The sequence below is a fragment of the Macaca nemestrina genome, chromosome 1 (genome assembly GCF_043159975.1).
Source record: "Macaca nemestrina isolate mMacNem1 chromosome 1, mMacNem.hap1, whole genome shotgun sequence".
Lineage (NCBI taxonomy): Eukaryota > Metazoa > Chordata > Mammalia > Primates > Cercopithecidae > Macaca > Macaca nemestrina.
This window is the reverse complement of record NC_092125.1, coordinates 40,458,105-40,479,381: the sequence shown is the minus strand read 5'-3', so window position 1 is coordinate 40,479,381 and position 21,277 is coordinate 40,458,105. Positions and strand designations below refer to the sequence as shown.

At 42.8% G+C, this 21,277-nt stretch overlaps 1 protein-coding gene across 6 annotated transcripts in view; it reads left to right on the top strand.

The window, feature by feature from the left end:
* The window catches only part of LOC105484555 (regulator of G protein signaling 8), a 108,884-nt gene that overhangs the window by 45,207 nt on the left and 42,400 nt on the right, over nt 1-21,277 (top strand). For 2 of the 6 annotated variants that reach the window (XM_011746281.3, XM_011746278.3), the window contains exon 1: nt 20,686-20,925. The exons of 2 other annotated variants lie outside the window; for them this stretch is intronic. The gene's annotated coding sequence lies outside the window, so the exon portion shown is untranslated. Of the gene's footprint in view, nt 1-4,077; nt 4,204-20,685; nt 20,926-21,277 lie in introns of those variants that run through there. 2 more of the 6 variants (XM_011746279.2, XM_071076749.1) reach the window with 2 other exon arrangements.

Here is a 21,277-nt window from a genome sequence, read left to right as displayed (position 1 = left end):
GGTCACAACCTGCAGTAGGAGGCCAGGACCCATGTTCACACCTGACTTGCCTGTGCATAGATGGGCATGTGCAGTGTGAGTGCCTCTGATGATGGTGCTGATAGTGACAATGTTGGCCCTGAGTAACCCTGGCTGGAGGTGTCTTGTGTGAATTCTTCACTCATCCCTAGCATAAGGCCACCTCCCTGCAATATATCAAGGACAACTTGGGTCCAACGTGGTCTTGCCAGGAGTGGGGGCAGTGAGGGTGAGTCTGCGGTTCACACCCAGCAAGTGACACACACATAATCTGCATCACCGATTCCTCTTTCCACAGTGGAAATGGCCTCAGGGGAGTGGAAAGGAACCAGTTTTAGAGGGAGAGGCTGGGGGGAGGGTTAGTACTGTGGAGTCACACCTTTGTCCCATTCTGCATATGGGTCCAAGATGGCCCCACTTACCTGCTTTTTTCCAACCTGGCACACTCTTCTTCTGTGGAGGACTGAATTTGGGAGGGCTCCTGGCCTGTTGGGGGTAGCATAATGCAGATTCCAGGAATAGAGATAAACCAAAAGAAGGGCTCATGACAGGGCTTGCCAGAGAATGGTTTAACTGAGGACAGTGAGAGACACTGAGTATTTGCTTCTTCAGTGATGAACTCCTCAACACCTGCAGATGTGCAGTTTCAAGGAGAAACCTCTCCACCCCATTGTCCCGAGAGCTCTAGTACCCAGGGAGGTGATTCTGTGGCTATTTCATGCAAGCTGAGGGACTTGTATTTTGTACAAGTGGAGAAACACAGAAAATTTCAGTTGTGGTTATTGGAGGAATCACTATTTGTCTGAATTCCATTCAATCAAAAGCCACCTGGGCCCTGCAGATATCTGGAGTAAAAACAGTCCTATTTAGGCTTATAGTTAGAGCTATAGTGAAATCTCTATTGCATAAATGTAAAGTCTTTATATATTGCCTCTCTAAGAAGTCAGATTTCTTCAGGTCAGAAACTATTTCATTTCAACTTTATATTTCCTGCAAAACCAAGTGCCGTGCCATACCATTTGTTAATGTTCAATAAATATTTGTTAAATGAATAATAAAATGTGTGGTTTAACTCCTACAAATTTTTATCTTTAATCAGTTTTTCTCAACACTCAGCCTACTCTGCATCACCCCTCCCTGACTTCCCAGTCAATGTGTGCTGAGGAAATGCAAACAAAATGTAATTAGGAAGGCGAATCTACTTTGAAATGCACTTGTGTAAACAAATGTAGGCCAAAGGCAAATTTAAATGATTTTCAAAATTGTCTGTGGTTATTATCCATGACCCTGTGCTGGCCCAATTTTTACAGATAATCAGGTTATAGCTGATATTGGTTCTGTATTTTCACTTTAGAATAGAGGTAGAAGGTGGAAGGATGCTGTGAGCACGGATTAGGACAAAATAAAGTCACAAAACCCCTGAAGTTGTGGTGAATTGAAGACACAAAAACAAAAGGATTTTTCTTAGCCGAGGTCTATGAAAATATACCTTTCGGCCACCCCTCCACAAGCTCCAATTCTATTTGCTATCTCATCAGGTTAGTTCAGGGTTTGGGGTTGGTAGGTAGGATTTGTGAGTCAGAGCAGTTTGTTATTCAGATTAGTGTAATCTCCTCTTGAGATAACACAATTTTCCTAGCCTCCAGGGAAGGCTCTGGTTTGCAGCTTTTGCTGCCACATAATCATCTCTCTGAGAAATTTGGGTTGCAGGAGAAAATGCCCCTTTCCATTCAGAAGGCAGGGAATTTGTAGAGGGTAAGGAATCTTTGCAAAACTTAGGTCGAAGCACTGGTTTGGGATTATTTACTCAGATAGGACTGTCTAGGCCTCTATCTTGTCCAGCATTGCAAAGTGCATGGTACGTAATAGGTACTCAAAAAGGATAACTTCCTGGGTAAATAAATGAGAGGGCGAATGTTCGAATGAACTTACTGGAAACAATCCAAGTGTTCCTTTTCTGCCGCTTTATCATTGCTTATACATTGTAATGACCCACTGCACTCTCCTTTAGAGAGGTGACTTACTGTCCATATATTTGCAGTTAGATGGGCTGTGAATGTACATATGGTAGGTGAACACCTATTTGGTCTAAATAAAGAATAAAACTTTTTATCTCTTTCAAAATATTGAGTCATCTCTCAGTGATCTGTGCATGTGACCTGGCCTGAAATTCCCATTATTATTATCACTTAGGGCTTAGATAATAATATTGAAGAATTGAATTTCTTTAGGAAGTCATGGATACATGTAATATCTAATTAGGAAATCACTGATGATATAAATATTTTATTTAGGATTGGATCTTTAGCCTTATTAGTTTATTGTTTAACCAACTGATCCCTTTGTCAACAAGTGTACGACACAACAAGTTTTTTTTTTAAAGTTATAATTTCAAGTTTTATTTTAGATTCAGGGGTACATGTGCAGATTTGTTACCTGGGTATATTGCATGATGCTGGGTTTTGGGGTATGACTGATCCCATCACCCAGGTACTGAGCATAGTATCCAATAGTTTTTCAACCGTTGCCCCCCGTACTTCCTCCCTACTCTAGTCATCTTTCTGATTCTTGCCATCTTTATTTCCGTGAGTACCCAATGTTTATGTGATATTTGGTTTCCTGTTCCTGGGTTAATTCGCTTAGGATTATGGCCTCCAGCTGCATCCATGTTGCTGCAAAGGACATGATTTTGTTCTTTTTATGGCTATGTAGTATTCCACGGTGTATATGTACCACATTTTCTTTATCCAACCCAACATTGATGGGCACCTGGGTTGATTCCATGTCTTTGCTACTGTGAATAGCACAACGTCTTTTTAGTAGAATGATTTATTTTCCTTTAGGTATATACCCAGTAATGGGATTGCTGGGTCAGATAGCAGCTCTGTTTTAAGTTCTTTGAGAAATCTCCAAACTACTTTCCACAGTGGCTGAACTAATTTACATTCCCACTAATAGTGTGTAAGTGTTACTTTTTCCTCTGCAGCCTCACCAGCATCTGTTGTTTTTTAACTTTTTAATAGTAGCCATTCTGACTGGTGTGAGCTGATATTTCATTTGGTTTTTATTTACATTTATCTGACGGTTAGTGATAAGGAGCATTTTTTTCATATAAAACGAATAGTTTAAAAGTAGAGAACCCCAGCAGTGAAGAAGGGAAGATCCGAGGGTAGATGGCAGCTCAATAATTTCAGCTCTCCCTGTGCTGTGGCTCCCCAAAGCCTGCTTCATTGCTGCAGGGACCTTAAGAATCCGAGGGGATTCACAGAGCTCTGGGGATTGCAACGGGATTACCGGGGAGGGATGCAGGGAAAATCCCCGGAGAGGCCTGCAATGTGCTGCAGGCCTGGGGCCTTCCTGGCAGGACGGATATCTCTATTCCTGGAGCCAAAAGTTCTGGGATCTGCAGAAAGGGATCCCTCGGGGACTATAATGAATGCGGTGCTCCAGCAGTGCCAGCTCGGTTCAGCTGCTTGATTAACTGGGCCACTAAGGAGGATTCCTTTGCCTCTGCCTACTTAGCTGGGGGTCCTGCTTCCTGAATAGCATTCAGTTTTCCAGGCTGCTAGATACAGGGCTGCATCTAAAGAGTAACGTGGAGACCAATCCTATAATCTTAACTTCTCCCAGTAGTGCCTACCTCTGATGTAAGTGCTGTAAGAACCTCCTCTATGGTACTCCTTAAGAGACAAAAAGTTGCATTTAAGGGACAAAAAGTTACATTTGTCTCAAAGGAAAGCTAGACATGGATATGATTTAAGGGACCTGATAACTCTGCCCTGCCTTTTCCTCGGAGTCATCTCTCAGTGACCTGTGCCTTTGACCTGGCCTGAAATTCCTATTGTTATTATCACTTAGGGATCAGATAACAATATGGAAGAATAGAATTTCTTTAGGAAGTCATGGATAAATGTAATATCTACTTAGGAAGTCACAGAAGTAATCTGACACTTGCTGCTCAATGAGGTTTCCTAAAATGCTGATTTATGATGTCACAATTCTGCTCAAAGAAATGCAATGGTTGCCTATTGTCCATCAACTCAAAACCCCACTATTCCGCCCCATGCCATTAATTTCACTTATTTGCCTCATTTGGGATGGAGCTACAAGTAGGTGAAGAAGAAGGCCTAAATGTCACATTTGACACATTTAACACCTTCTCAAGAAACCATGACAACATGTTGGGTAAATTTATATGATGAATTTGTTACAATGATTCATAATATATGTATTCATTACAATGGGGAAGCTTAGAATATTGGACTGGGATTTGGAAAACTTGCCCTTGATTCCCAGTTCTGCTATGTTACACATGATAAATCCTTAAATAACTATGTTTTGCTGGTGTCTCAATTTCCTCCAATGTAAGTAATCCACTGGACTATCATGATGATCAAATTAGATGATTGTGAGAGTCCTTTTGAATACAAAGCTTCCAATTCAAAGCACTTTGAAATATAAAATTTCATCATTTAACAAAAATTAGACATTACATTAATTTTTAAATGCTGTTCGGTTTTGTGTACTTAGTAGAATGAGAACTCTAACAAAAAGCATTTGGTCTTTCTAAGACCCACATGACTTCCAGCAATTCTGCTATCTCCTGAAAGCTATGGGAATTTGAAGACGGAAGATGCACCCTGTGTCTTCTGCCGCCAGAGGCAGCCCGAGGCTGAACCTGGGGTGTCTCTTGGAATACCACCCTGGATTGGCACCTCCTTTCTCTTGAAAGAGAAACCAGGCAGAATAATCCTCATGGTTACATTTTCGGGGAGGAATGCTGAGGTGTCAGATTGGTGCGCTTATTGAAATATACAGGGACAAAGTAACACACTGTAGACTAGCGTGTGTGTCGGGGGGAATGTTTGGGGGTCATGTTGGGGTGAATAGTTACACCTGCTTCCTTCCATTTTCTAGGGCAAATGGCTTTAGCTGCTGCCCGGCAACAGCATTTTCATAAAAGCCTTTGAGAGTAGCTTTGAAAATGTGTCAGCCAATAACCGAGCAGGACCCGGCCTAACCGCTGAGGGATCCCCCTCCCCCTCCCCGCAGCCGAGAATTGGGAAGGAGCAGATGGAGCCAGTCCTCCCCTCGGCGGGCTCTGGGGCGCATTGTTATGCACTCCGGACTCAGAACCTGAGACGCAGGCGGGCTCTTCACGGGCTTCGCTCTGGATACAGAGCTGGGGAAGGAGTCATGTGAGCCCCTCTGCAGTCTCCTGTAGGGTGTGAGGTGCCGGATCTTATCCAGGGCAGGCACTGTGTGAGGGTGCGCCCTCCTGTTAAATTTGCCGTGAGCCCTCATATGTCATTAATCAAGCAGCTGAACCGAGCTGGCACTGCTGGAGCACCGCATTCATTATAGTCCCCGAGGGATCCCTTTCTGCAGATCCCAGAACTTTTGGCTCCAGGAATAGAGATATCCGTCCTGCCAGGAAGGCCCCAGGCCTGCAGCACATTGCAGGCCTCTCCGGGGATTTTCCCTGCATCCCTCCCCGGTAATCCCGTTGCAATCCCCAGAGCTCTGTGAATCCCCTCGGATTCTTAAGGTCCCTGCAGCAATGAAGCAGGCTTTGGGGAGCCACAGCACAGGGAGAAGAGCCTCCAAAAGGGATCTGTGTGGAAGTTTCTAAGGACACAGTCATGTGGCACGTGTCTAGTCTGTTTTGTAAAATGTTTTTCACTTTCCCTGTGGCATGTGCCCATCCCTGGGGGCTAAGAGTTAGGAAAGGCCTTGGGCCTGCTTTCCTTGACCCCCTGCCACTGAGACCTGGGCCCTGGGAACTAATCTTTGCTCCTGGGAAGATGGGAAGACCTGCCTGTCTGCTGAAACCACCTCCTCCTCTCTACACTCCATCCCCTTCCACATACACCATGAAGCTACTTCTCTGATTTCTAAATACCGAGCAAGCCAGGCGAGAAACACCCATTCAGCCATGGCCCCCTTTCAATGTATTTAATCCCAAATGGAATAAATCAAATGAAGGAAGGCCTGCCTCTGTGGTGATGTGAAAACCCCTCTGGCCCGGGGATGGAGGCATGCAGGGTGATGAAAGTGCAGCAGCCGGAGAGGCGGCTTTTAATAAGAAAAGATGAATCAAAATGCGCAAGTCATAACTCCCTCTACGCAGTCACCTATCTTCTGCCTTAACCTTTTCAGAATCATAAAAACAGTCTAATTTCTTCCAAATAAATAGCTTTGTGCTTCTCTGGGCTCTATTTTTCAGACATACAATAAGTCTCTGGGCGCTTACACAGACGTGCTGAATATATGTAACTCCACATTCATTACAGAGACATGTGTGCACAGGGTTACACACACATTGTTCTAATTCCCCTTGGTCTAATTTATGCAGTGAATTCTGTGCTTACGAAGTAAGAATTATTTCAAGGTTAAACAAAATGATGATAAGCACCTGACTCTAGCTGAGGCGACTCTGCCCTTTTCTTAGCACTGGTGGAGTTTTGAACACCAAAAAGGGAATATGTTCAATAGCAAATTCACTCTCATCATAATAATATTGCTGATTTTTTTCACCCACAAAAAAGCAAGCATCTTGGGGAAAGGACTATGTGGCTTTAATCTTAGGGGGAAAATAAGCATCAGGGAGGGACTAAAGGTTGCCTCTAGGACTTTAAGGAATTATATTTGGCTTTCCAGAGAAAGGAGATTCTTCTTCTCCAAGGGAATTTCAAGTAGAAGGCAATAATAACAAATTATTTCATGTTTCTATGTGGCAGATATTATTGTAAGTGTACAAATATCAAGTAATTTTTGACCCCTGTTTTATAGATGCAGAAACTGAGGCATAGCAGGGTTATTAGTTGCCTAAAGTCACACCACTTTAAAATAGCTGGGATTTAAACCAATGCAGTCTGACTCTAGAGCCTGCCTGCTTAACTGCTATGAGGGACACAATAAAAGAAACCAACCCAATGAAACAAATCAAGCAATGACCAGATTATACCAGCTCCTTACAGAAAGACCACCAACCGGTTTGTGAATTTTACGTGGCTTTGGCTTCTTTCTTCTCCTTGATTTTACCTTTCTCTCCATTCTAGTGGCCAGCAGCCACTGTGCCAGAGGGTAGCAGGGGAAGAGAGAAACAGGGGAACTCACATCTGTTCTCTTTCAATAATCATCATTCTAGAAAAAGTCAAGGGAGGACGACAATCACCTGTTTGTGTTGTCCTGCCTGGTATTGCTAGTATTCCCTCTAAGTCCCTGAATTGGAGACATGAACACACAGAAGCTTTTGGAAGCCCTACCAGTTCTCATGGCCTTACTTTTCTCCTGCTTTCGTTTAAATCATTCTAGTAAGCACTCAATTGGCATTTGCAATGAAGAGTGCTGGCCCACCACAGTTACAAGATTCTATCAATTGAAAGATGAATTATGTTTTTAATTCAGCTGTGTATTTTTTCAGGAGGATTGGTTGGGGTGAGGGATAATCACCAACTTTATCACATTATAGATACACACTGATTATAAGACATCTCAGCTTTAGAAATGTGAAAATGTGAAAAAAAAAAGTGTTTTAGAATTGAGAAAATACAGTATTTTATTTCTGTCTTTCAATAAGGATTCAGCCTTGTTAAGGTAGCATCTTGTAAGGGTTCTTCTTCTGTGGTCTGCCCTCTCTGGGTATCAGAATTTTGATTACAGTTGTCAGCCGGAGTTCAGCCTGGTTCAGATATCTATTTTTAACAATAGCTAAAGGGGTTCTTTTTTTCAAGACAAGATTACTTAAGAATAACGGAACTGATTCATGGATGGGGTCTGAGTTTCCTTCTTGTTAGCAGGGGGCTGGCTTCAGAGGGTGCCCCCTAAGGGGTGAAAAGTGAGTGGAAATTCTTACCTGAGGTAGCAGGGTTGGAAAAGTCAGAGACACGAGCCAGGTCTGATATCAACAGGAAGAGTCAAGAGTTTAAACTCCAGAAATAAATTCAACTACCAAGATTGTGTTAGATTCGGCATTGAAATGGCCCCAATTCTCTACCTCTCCCCATATCCATGCCTTTATAACATGACTGCAGCTTTTCTCATCAAGATGTGGAGTTTCTTTGCCTCTTGAGTCTGCGCTGGCTTTATGGCTTGGGTTGGCCAGTAAAATGTGGCAGAATGAGGTTGCAGTAGATCCAAACCTGGGCTTGAAAATGTCTTTGCACTTTTGCTGTTTCTCTTGGGACTCCTACTTCTGCCATACAAATGGAAAAGCTTGCTTAGCCAGACAGATGATGAGAAACATGTGGCCCAGCCACCCCTAGCACCCTAGCCAGCAGACAGCCAAATGTCAGGCATATGAGTGAGAGCATTCTAGGGCAACTAGTCTCAGCTGATCCACCAACTCCCTTCAGGTTCATAAACCAGCCCAGCGAAGATCAACCAAGCCTGCCCCAGATAAGCTGAATCAGCGAAATGACTCAGAGATTCATGATCAATAACAAATAGTGATTATTTGAAGCCAAACAGCTTTTGAGTAGTTACACAGCAATAGCTACAAGGCACAAAGACAGAATTGAAATCAGGGCACCAGATCCAAGTTTTAAAGTTAGACAGAGGCTGGACATGGTGGCTCATGCCTGTAATCTCAGCACTTTGAGAGGCTAGGGCAGGATAGGTCACTTGAGGTCAGGAGTTCGAGACCAGCCTGGCCAACATGGTGAAATCCCATCTCTACTAAAAATACGAAAATTAGCCAGGTGTGGTGGTGCACGTCTGTAATTCCAGCTACTCAGGAGGCTGGGACATGAGAATCACTTGAACCCAGGAGGCAGAGGTTGCAGTGAGCCAAGATCACGACACTACATTCCAGCCTGAGTGACAGAGTCAGACATACAATAAGTCTCCCAGCACTTATTGAGCCAGACTCCATCTCAAAAATAAAATAAAATAAAATAAAAAATAAAAAATAAAGCTAGACACAGACTAGGTTTGGAGCAATAGCAGTTCAGAAACAAAAGACAGGCTTGGAGGGCTATTGTTGAGAATGGCTTTGGGATGTCTAAAAGTTGAGTAGTTGGTGAATTCCCAAATTGGATAGGTTCTTACGGAGGAACAGAGGCAGGGTAGGGAGAATGAGAACTAGAGAAGAAACCAAGATTGTTTCTTTTATGGGAGTAGCCCTAGTAAATGTATCCTTAGCACAATGTCTGGCCTATAAAAGGTACAAAATAAATATGTTAATTAAATTAATAAATCCTCTTCCCAGCAGAAGATTTAGTTATTCATTCATCCTTTAAACAAAATTTATATTGAGCACTATATATGGGTGCAGGAGCTTGTAAATGGGCAGGTGTAGGTGCACGATTCTGTGGAAGTTTTGAAATTCCACATCTACCAGATACAGAATGTATATAACCCAATATTTATCTTAAGCGTATGCACATGTACATTAAGCTGTAGTGTATTGACCTCCAATCTCTCCTCTTTAAAGACTGAGTAAATGATGCAGTTGGTATGCCCTAGGAAATGGCTGTTCTGTTTTATCTTGCTTCTGCATTGTCTATCGACCACTTCTGTATCCCTTGCTGTTCATATCGGGTATTAGCCTGGGTTAGAGAAAATGCTTTCTTAAATGGCTAAGAGCAATTGTAGAGCCGGGTGCATCAGCATGTGCCTGCAGTCCCAGCTAGTCAGAAGGCTCAGGTGAGAGATTTGCTTGAGCCTGGGGATTTGAATCCAGCCTAGGCAACATAGTAAGGCCCTATCTCTTAATTTTTTTTTTAAGTGATTGCGGTAGTTTTACAGTGGCTCAAAATTCAGATTTGGCCTGCAGAGTCCCCTTCAATAGGATTCCTGAGCTCCAGTAGCTCTGAGTGTGCTAAAATGGAGGAAGGTTTGTTTTTCTTCAAAGTGTTCTGGAAAATGTTAGCTGTGGCTATTTATTACATGTCCATTTCTTGTGGTGCTGAAAACTTGTCTTACTCGGATCTGCTACAGTGGTAGGAGGGGCCAAAGCCTGTTCCAGTGTAGGTTTCCAGAGTCAATATGAAAAAAGACTAACCGCTTTAGCAGCAGTTATGAATGCTAAGATATTTCTTAGCTGTTCCTGCCAAATGCCTTTTCTGATTGTGGTGTTTTGGTATTCTCAGTTATTGTTTCATGTATGCAATGAGGTAGGCCAGTGATTCCCAAATACAGTCTATCTATAGGTAGTAGTCAAAGAAAAAGTCATCACTGAACACAGAAAAATGAGACAAAAAAAAACCCCAATGTAGTGTAGTGTGTATGTTTCTTCATATCAATTTCTGTGTACCTATATGTGGGTGCAAGTTCACCAGTTGTGCTTTTGTGGGAAGTCTTATCCATCATTCTGCAATTATGTGTTTCATACTTTTCTGACATTAAGATTTTCTTGATTTTATAAAGTGATGGCAATAGTAGATAACTTTTTTTTTTTTTTTTTTTTTTTTTGAGTAGGAGTCTTTCTCCAAAACCCAGGCTGGAGTGCAGTGGCTTAATCTTGGTTCAGTGCAACCTCTGTCTCATAGGTTCAAGTGATTCTGATGCCTCCTCCCAAGTAGATGGGATAACAAGTGTGTGCCACCACACCCGGCTAATTTTTTTCATTTTTAGTAGAGATGGGGTTTCACCTGTTGGCCAGGCTGGTCCCGAACTCCTGACCTCAAGTGATCCGCCCACCTTGGCCTCCCAAAGTGCTGGGATTACAGACGTGAGCCACCATGCCCAGCCGCAGATAACCACTTTTTAATGTTCTTACTTTGAAAAATAAACAGTTGATGATCCTGTGGATGCTGCATGGGAATTTTTAAAAAATTGACTAGGCTAAGCTTTACAAGTCTGGAAATCACAGAAAGGCCACAGTGGGCACCGTGAAGGACAAAGAGCACAGCTCCTTCTCTCCAAGACTACTGTCTTCCTTTGGGAAGATTAGACATTTGGGCAAAATAGCTGGCATGGAGTTAGCTCGCAAAGCTGTATTAGGTAAGTGGGAGATGTCATGATAGGTGTAATTTAATAAACATATTCAAAAAAATTAACCATCCTGAGGTAAAGAAAGGTTGACCAAGATTTCAGAAGAAACAAATACAAGTAAACTTTCTTTTTTTTTTTTTTGTTTCCACCTTTTATTTTAGGTTCAGAGGTACATGTGAAGGTTTATTATATAGGTAAACTGTGTGTCATGGGGGTTTGGTGTACAGATAATTTTGTCACCCATGTAATAAGCACAGTACCCAGTAGGGTACTGGATACTATCCTCACTCTCCTCCTACCCTCCACTCTCAAATACGGCCCTGTGTCTTTGTTATTCTCTTTATGTCCATGTGTACTCAATATTTAGCACCTACTTATAATTGAGAACATGTGGCACTTGCTTTTTTTGTTCCTGCATTAATTTGCTTAGGATAATGACCTCCAGCACCACCCATGTTGCTGCAGAGGCCATGATCTCATTTTTTAATAGCTGTGTGATATTCCATGGTGTATATGTACCACATTTTCTTTATCCAGTCCACCAATTGATGGATGCCTAGGTTAATTCCATGTCTTTGCTATTGTGAATAGTGCTGCAATAAACACACATGTGCATGTATCTTTATGGTAGAATGATTTATATTCATTTGAGTATATACCAAACAATGAAAATGCCGGGTCAAATGGTAATTCTGTCTTAAGTTCTTTGAGAAATCTCCAGATGGCTTTCCACAGTGGCTGAACTAATTTACATTCCCACCAATTGTGTGTAAGTGTTCCCTTTTCTCCACAATGTTGCTAACATCTATTTTTTTTTTTTTTTTTTTGATTTCTTAGTAATAGCCGACTGGAGATGGTATCTCATTGTGGTTTTGGCTTGTATTTCTCTAATGATTAGTGATGTTGAGCATTTTCTCGTATGCTTGTCAGCCATGTATATGTCTTCTTTTGAAAAGTGTCTGTTTATGTCCTTTGCCCATTTTTTAATAGGATTGTTTTTTCTTGTAAATTTGTTTATGTTCCTTATAGGTTCTGGATATTAAACCTTTGTTGGATGCATAGTTTGCAAATATTTTCTCCCCTTCTTTAGGTTGTCTGTTTATCCTGTTGATAGTTGCTTTTGCTGTGTAGAAGCTCTTTAATTAGGCCCCACTTATCTATTTTTGTTTTTGTTGTAATTGCTTTTGGAGTCTTCCCCATAAAGTATTTGCCTTGGCCAATGCCAAGAATGATATTTCCTAGATTTTCTTCAAGGGTGTTTATAGTTTTAGGTTTTATATGTAAGTCTTTAATCCATGTTGGTTGATTTGTGTATACGGTGTAAGGAAGGGGTCTGGTTTCAATCTTCTGTATATAGCTAGTCAATTATTCCAGCAGAATTTACTGAATAGGGAATCCTTTTCCCATTGCTTGTTTTTGTGGGCTTTGTCAAAGATCAGAAGGTTGTGGGTGTGCAGCTTTATTTCTGGGTTCTCTAATCTGTTCTGTTGGTCTATGTGCCTATTTTTGTACCAGGACCATGCTGTTTTATTTACTGTGGCCTTGTATAGTTTGAAGTTGGGTAGTGTGATACCTCCAGCTTTTTTTTTTTTTCCAGTCAAATTGCTTTGACTATTTGGTTTTCTTTTGGTTCCAAATAAATTTTAGAATGTTTTTTAGTTCTGTGAAAAATATAATTGGTAGTTTGACAGGTATAGCGCTGAATCTGTAAATAGCTTTCAGCAGTATGGCTATTTGAACAATATTGATTCTTCCTATCCGTGAGCATGGAATGTTTTTCCATTTGTTTGTGTCATCTATGATTTCTTTCAGCAGTGTTTTGTAATTCCTATTGTAGAAATCTTTCACCTCCCTGGTTAGTTATATTCCTAGATATTTTATTCTTTTTGGGGCTATTGTAAATGGGATTGCATTGTTGATTTGGTTCTCAGCTTGGACATTATTGGTGTATGGAAATGCTACTAATTGCTGGGTGTGATGACTCATGCCTGTAATCCCAGCACTTTGGGAGGCTGAGGTGGGCATGAGGTCAGGGATTCTAGACCAGCCTGACCAACATGATGAAAGCCCATCTCTTCTAAAAATACAAAAATTAGCTGGCATGGTGGCATGTGCCTGTAATCCCAGCTACTCAGGAGGCTGAGGCAGGAGAATCGCTTGAACCCAGGAGACGGAGGTTGCAGTGAGTTGAGATTGTGCCACTGCACTCCAGCCTGGGCGACAGAGTAAGATTCCATCTCAAAAAAACAAACCAACAAACAAACAAAAAAGTAAAAGAAAAAAAAAAGAAATGCTAACTACTAATTTTCATATATTGGTTTTGTATCCTGAAACTTTGCTGAAGTTGTTTATTGATTTAGGAGCCTTTGGGCAGAGACTGGAATTTTCTAGCTATAGTATTCTATTGTCTGTGAAGAGAGATATCCTCTATTCCTATTTGGATGCCTTTTATTTCTTTCTCTTGCCCTGATTGCTCTGGCTAGGACTTCCAGTACTGTGTTGGATAGGAGTGGTGAGAGTGGGCATCATTGTCTTGTTCCAGCTTTCAAGGGGAATGCTTCCAACTTTTGCCCATCCAGTATGATGTTGGCTGTGGGTTTGATATAGATAGCTCTTATTATTTTGAGGTATGTGCTTATGATGCCTGGTTTGTTGAGGTTTTTTTTTTTTTTTTTTTTTTTAATATGAAGGGATGTTGAATTTTATTGAAAGCCTTTTCTGCATCTGTTGAGATGATCATGTGGTTTTTGTTTTTAGTCCTCGTTATGTGATGGATCATATTTATTGACTCGCATATGTTACACCAAACTTGCATCCCAAGAATAAAGCCTATTTAATCATGGTGGATTAGCTTTTTTGACATGCTGCTGGATTCAGATTCTCAGAAGTAAACTTTCTAATAGAGTCCAGATTTCATTTAGTTGCCTTTGCCGGTTTTGCTTTTTGATGCTAGAAATGAAGTTGGGAGGGGTAAATTAAAAATAGTTGGTGTTCAAGGAAGAGAGCTAAAATTTGGGCTACTCCATGATGTATCAGTGAGCTTTTGCAGTGTAACAAAACATCCTAAAACTTAGTGGTTTAAAACAACAACCATTTATTAGGTCATAATTCTGTGAGTCAGTTGGGCAATTCTTCTAGTTTGGAGCTGGTTTAGCTAATCTTGGCTGGGCTCACTCTTATATCAACAGTCAGCTGGTGGATTGGCTGGTGGCTAGATTAATCTAATATGACCTCATTCATATGTCTGGCAGCAGACTGGCTGTGGGTTGGTACAAAAGAGGGGACTGGATCAAATGTTTTCATTCATGCAGTAAGTTAGTGCAGGGTTCCTCATGAGGAAACTATAGTATTCCACGAGTGGCAAGAGAAAGCAAGTCCCCATTCGTAAGTGCTTTTCAAGTCTCCTTGCATCCTGTTTGCTATTGTCCTGTAGGCCAAAGCAAGTTACGTAGATAAACCTAGAATCAGGGTGGGAGAGAGTACCATGGAATGGATAGAGAGGTCATGGATAGAGAGAGCTGTGAACAAATGAAGGGCCATCACTTCAACAATCTGCCACAACTGTTGATAATACCCTAGTAATGGTTTTATCAAATCATGAGGTGTTTTTTTGTTCAAACTGCTTAACAATTTATTTCAGATGAGACAAGAAGTATAAATGAAGTACAGAATTATAGAATTGTAGAGTTGGAAATTAATTTACAGATGACCTAGTGTAGCCCTGTCATTTAAAAGAAAAGAAAATGGGGACCTAAAGAATTTAAATGACTCGCCCAAAGGGACAGAGCTGAGTACTGATAAATATTTTAAACATCCATGTCTATGTGCTAATAATTTAATAACCTAGGGTGAGAGGTACAACTCCATCATTGATATTTGAGTACCTGGGATAAGGTGAGTATAGCAGAGTGAAACAAGACGGATTCTGTCCCTGCCTTCATAGAGCTTATGGTTTAGCCAGGTGACACAGACAAGAAAACGAGTAATTAAAAAGTAGTGTGCTATTGTTGTACCAGAGAAGTACAGGATATTATGAGATGTCAGGGGGGCATGAATTATGAAGGAGCAGAGGGGCTATCCATTAGTTGTTAAGGCTTTTCACACATAAACTTACTAATTCTCTTTACAACCCTATGAGACAGGTACGATGAGTATCCCTCTTTTCTAGGAAAAGACCCTGTGGCATAGAGAGGTTAAGTGACTTACTCAAGGTCACAGAACTGGTAAGTGGCTGAGCTGGGATTTGTCCTCAGAGTACCTCTCTGACCCTAGAGCCCACTTTCTGCCTATGGAAATGGAATAAGAAAAATGAACGGAGTTCAAGGATTATTCAGACAGGATGATCAGGCCAAGCACAGGATCTCCAGATAGATATTTTAAATTCTATTCCCTAGAAGTGACCTTGAGATATCACAAGGTTTAAACTCTGTGAGTGATGAGTGTCAGTGTGTATGTGCATGTGCTCACAGGCTGGCCTGTGCCCATCTGCGCCCAAGTCTAGGGAGAGTTGAACTTTCATGGCTCTCTATATAAATTGTTCCATATGGTGGAGTCCAGCAGCTTTCTTTGTTCCTTTGACTATTAACTGTATCTATATCCATATCCATATCCATATCCATCCATCCATCCATCCATCCATCCATCCATCCATCCATCCTATTTTCTGTCTACCTGGAATCTTCTGACTCCTTCTTATCCAAGGACTGGGTGATTTTGATTGTATTTCTGCTGTCTGTTTACTTTCTTTCCTTCTGTTAGTGGGCTCTGCATTCTCATCTCCAGAGGCTCTCTTCTCTTGCCAGGGGAGGTGGCCCGTCTCTACTTTTCTCCTCCTATACCTTAGGCATTTGTTGTGTTCCCTGTGACAGATCATACTCTATGGAAGAGCAAAGAAAGACTTCCTCAACAGTAGCTAATCAATCAGAGGGATAAAGCTATTTTTGCTGGAAGTAAGATATGCCAGGGAAGGAAAGGGATCCTGATGAATTATTTAAGATTGAGCTCAGATATTCACTTGTAGGGGGTGTGTGTGTGTGTGTGTGTGTCTGTGTGTGTGTGTGTGTGCATGCTCGCGCACGCACGCACAGGAGAGAGAGTGACGGAGGGGGAGAGAGAGAGAGAGAGATGCTGTTAGGGAGAGATTTAGATCTCACATTTCACTAAAAGGCAAAGGCCATCTAATTTCTGATTTTGGTTTTTCAACAGTCTTCTATATCTCTATATTGTTTTTTGCTTTTGGCTTCTGTTGAAATGCAAGACATGTCTTTACTACAACCAAGAACAGCCCCTCTGTGTTAATTTTCGGTTACTACACAACAAATTACCACGGACACAGTGACTTAAACAGCACAGATTTATTATCTTACAGTTCTGTAGGTTGAAATTCACAGAGGGGGCTCATTGCGCTAAAATCAGTGTTACTGGGTCTGCATTCCCTTCTGGAGGCTAGAGGGGAGGTTCTGTTTCCCTGCATTCAATCCTTTGTGATTACAGAACTGCTATCCTGTGTCCTTGATGAACTCCAGCTGGGGTGGTCTCTAGCTTCTAGTGGCAACTGTATTCCTGGGCTGCTGGCCTTCTTCCTCCATTTCAAAGCTAGCAAACATGGGTTGAATCCCTCTCCTACTTTGAATCTCTCCTTCTTTGGCTTTATCTCTGACTCACTCTTCTGTCTTCCTCTTCCATGTTTAAGGACTCATATGATTTGATTGAGTCTGCCTAGATAACCCAGGATAATATTTTCATCTCAAAGTCTTTAACCTTAACCATATCTGCAAAGTCCCTTTGCCAAGTAAGACAACATAGTCACAGGTTCCAAGGATTAGGGTCTGGACATTTTCTGGGACCATTACATGTAACACTTTGCCTCTTTTTCTTCTTTTCTCTCTCTTTCTTCCTCCTCATCTTTCTTCTCCCTTTCATTTGTTCCTTCTTTCTTAAAAACGAAGATGAGAGAGAGAAAGAGAGAAAGTGTGTGTGTGTACTATCTACTAAGTAATAGGTACTGCACAGGCACTGGCTAAAAAAGATGAATTAGTTATAGCCTCTGCTCTCAGAGAGCTTACAATTTATTGGGAGAATTCATTTCAATAAAAGATAAAAATCAAGACAAGGTGTTAGGTGGTATAAATTTCTTATACATTTAATCTCTTTAATCTCTTCCTCTGAATATTCAGATCTTCTTATCCTAAGAATAAACACTCTAACTAAATACTGGCAAGTGAATGAATAAAGAGATTTGCACAGTAGCAGAAGGTTTCTAAAGCCTTACCTCTACCAGACAATGGGACATATGCAGTTTAAAGGCTATGCAGTTTATCACAAGTCAGTGTAAATGTACCATAAATCCGTGTAGTCTGAGATGCCTTCCAATCCCTCTTCACTAAGGAAATGGTGGAGTTCCTTGGCCAGGGATGGGTAAAGAAATGTTTCTGCCTTCTTAAACCTGGGTTTCTTTCTTCTTTATTTCTGTATTTTCTGTATTGGTTCAGTTGGTTCTGTATTTTCTGCAGGCAACAACTTCTCCTTTTTTCCTTCTCAGCCAAACTTCTTAATTCAATTTATTCTAACAAATATAGAGTCCTCATATGTGCTCGATAGTTACTTGGTGCTGGAGGTACAAAGATGAAAGAGAGTCCCTGTTCTTGAAAGCAAAATCCATTTCTGTTGCTTTGACAGCCTAGTGATCCACTCATATTTTGGTATTTGACCTTTTCCCCTTTTATCCTTCTCAGCCAAACCTCCCCAACCTGTCTGCTTAGTGTACACTGCCATGTGCTGAGATATTTCTTCCCTCAGCCCTTGGGCAGTCTGGCAGAGCCCTGTGTTCCATTTACTCTGGTGTTCCATACAAAAATTATTTTCTGTGTGTGCCATAATTTGAAAATCTGAGAAGCAATACTCTAAGCCAATAGTTGTCAAGTGTAGTACCCAGACCAGCAACATTAGCATCTTTGGAAAGTTGTTAGAAATCCAAATTGCTGGAGCCCTCATGCCTGTAGTCCCACCTTCTTCAGAGGTTGAGGCCCAAGGATCCCTTGAGGGGCTAGGAGTTTAAGTCCAGCCTGGGCAACATAGTGAGACCCCATCTTTTTGGGGAAAAAATAGGAAAAAAATAAATGCAAATTCCTAGACCCCACCCTAGACCTGTTGTACTGGAAACTCTGGGAGTGGGAGCTAGAAATCTGTATTTTAATAAGTGTGCTAGAGGATTCTCATGCTCCTTAAAGTCTGAGGCCCACTGCACTAAGCCACATTCCCAGTGGTCACCTATGACTAAAATTCATTTTGCCATTTTCATCTCAGTTCTCACCCACATTAACTTCTCTGCAGTATTTGACTCTTCTCAAAAGCTCATCTTTCCCGGCTCCTGTGACACTTCATTCCTCTGGTCCTCCTACTCTCTTTCTCTCCGATGATTTTTCTCAGTATCTTTGGTCGGCTCCCCTTTCTCTGCTCCTCATGTAAATGTAGTCACTTCTCAAAGTCCTGCCCTCGGCCCCTCTTCTCTTGCTGTCCTTGGGTGATTCCATTTACTCCCCTCATCTGTTTTCTTCAGGTGGAGAGCTCCCAACTCCTACCTCTCTGCTAAGATCCAATGCTGTATTTCCATCTCCTCTTCATCTTCTGCCCTGGCCTATCTGCAGAGCTCAGCCAAACACACAGTAAGTTTTCATTTACAGGTCAAAGTCTGCTCTTCCTCTTAGGTCTCTCAGCCTTAAAAACTAGTTCTCAAATGGGATTGTAGAATCATTCTCAACTCCTTCCCATCCGCAAGCCCTCCATTCTGAGCTCACCCTATCCTTCAGAGAGGATCACGTCATGCTAATTCAGTCTCCCCAAATCTCTGTATCTTGTCCTTTCCTCTCAAGCCCATTGTCTTTTTTTTGGCTCTCATCTTCTTTCACCTAGGAATTTATAATAAGTTTTGATGGGCTTCACTTGCCTACAATCCTTCTCCACTTAGAATCTTCTCAAAACACAGATCTGATTATACAAAAAAATACATTTGATCAACACTTGTTTGTTTAAAGTTTTTACCCTCTGGTCCCAATGGACCCTTTACATTGCATTCACCACTATGGCATCCTATCACACTCTACTTTTTTCTCCTGCCTCCCTAGAAAGAACACTCACTGTTTCCCAAACATACCAGGTACCTCTAGACTCCATGCCATTGCCCAGGCTGTTCCTTAGCCTTGCATTCTCTAGCTCAGTCAACCCTGCTTGTCGAAATCCACATGTAACTGTCAGGGTGCAGGTTGTGTCCAGAGGATGCCTCCTCTGAGGGGATTTCCCCGACTTCCCAGTTGGACTTAATCCCTCTTCCTTTGTGCTCCCCCAGCATTTCCGCAGAGCTCTGTGAGTACTTAACTCACTTCTCCATGCATTGGAGTCAGCTATTTAAATCTCTCTGTCCTCCACTAGGTCACCTAAGACATGACAAGGAGGTCTTAGTCGTCACGGCATCCCCCACAGCACATACTAGGTTCCCAAGAGTTGTCTGCTGAATCGGTCTGATTTTGTTGAAATGGTGCAACAGTGAAACGATGACCTGTCCCCTGAGGGGTCATCTCGTGGGTCAGCACTTGTTAGGACCTCTGGAGTTAGGCTTGACTGAGAACACCCAGAGTGCAGCAGGGAAGGATGGTTCCCTGGAGACCTGTGGCAGTCTTGTTCTGTGCTCCCTCTGCCTCCTGTTCCCTCCCTCCAGAGAAGACCCTTGCTCGAGATCACTCTTCCCCTCATTAGCTGTGCTTGTGGAGAGTTCCCCAGCTGCAGCTTCCTTTGGTCTTCTCTGTCTTCCATGGTTTGTTGATTTACTTCCCTGTCATCCTCTTTCTCTGGCTGTGGTTGTAAATAGAGTTGGTGACTGTAAGCCCCGGGCCTGTGCAGTGAACCTGTCTCATATGCATGGCAGGTCCAGGAGACCGTGGGATCCATGGGAAGGGTCACCTCTCCATTCCAAAGCTGCTCTGGGCTCTGGCCCAAGCTGTCCTGGAGGTTTTGTCCTGACTCTCCAAATGGACCTTTACAGATAGAAGCATCACATTCTCTCCATTTCTCCACGATGCTCCCTCTTGCTCCTGTTCTTGACACCATGACCCCCTGGCCACAGGATGAGCAGGTGGTCGAGGGGACAGTCAGGCTTGTTTGCAGCAGAAGGTGACAAATGACACAGAACATTTCATGCATTACACTTTTTCATGTCTCTTTTTTTTTTTTTTTTTGCCTCTTTGAGAAAGTTGGAGCTGTGCGTGATATAAATTGCCTTAGCCATTGATGAAATCCTAATCAAAAGTGGCCTTGTTGGTTATGAAAGGAGAGCAACAACCTTGAAGCCAGACCAGGAATATGGGGCTTTATCTTTCCGCCTTCACCATCTCTCATAAAGCAACCACTTTCACCCTGGAATGTTTTTGAGCAAAAGCAGGTTATCTTTTCTCCCACAAGCCAGTTACCCTGCTTCACTTCCTTGTGTCCCAGGTGATCTTCTCCCTCCTTCACCTCCCCCTCTGCCATCCCCTCTGAGCTCTGCCTCTCCCTGAATTCTGGAGAGCCACCAGCCCCTCGGAGGCAGCTGCCCGTGAGTGAGCTGGGAGCGGGAGAGCCACACAGGCAGTGCCATCCTGCTGGAGTCTGTGGTCCTCCCCCGACTCTGCGTGGCAGTGCGCATCATCTGTCAGAGTGCCCCTCTCCCCTCCCTCTACTTCCCCACCCCCTCCCCTGCCGCTCACTCGCTCTTTCCCTTTTCATGAGATGCAGAGCCTGGAGAGGAGCGGAGCCGGCGGGAGCAGCATGTTGCAGCCGCTATTCTAGGGGTGCTGGGTGAAGTGGGCCGCCCTCTGCCACCCTCTCCCAGGTGCCAGGAGGAGGTGGCTGACTGTCACTCAGGGCCTCACCGAACCATGCCCAGCTGGGGACCGCACCAGCCACACCTTCCCAGCTGCGCTGCCCACCGCCAGGCAGGTAAGAGAGAGCAGCTGCTTCCAGCAGGGCCTGAGTGGGTCCCTGGGCAGGTCAGCCCGGGCTATAAGTCTTGCTGAGAGGTGCAGGACATTGCAGGGCAGAAAAGGTTCTGGCCTCCTGTCGTTGTCCCCATTTACTCTCTGACTCCTCAGAGCTATTAAGCCCGCCACCCCTGCCAGGAGCAAGGGTGTAGAAATATGTGTTCTTCCCAGTTAGCAGGTGCTAAGCCTCAAATGTCCTTTTTGTTCTCCATCCTCCTTCCTCAACCCCAACTCCTCAGGTCCCCTAAAACCTACTTTCTGTTCAAAGGTGATCCTGTTTCTTCTCTCAGCTCCCTTAGGGGGCTCTGAAA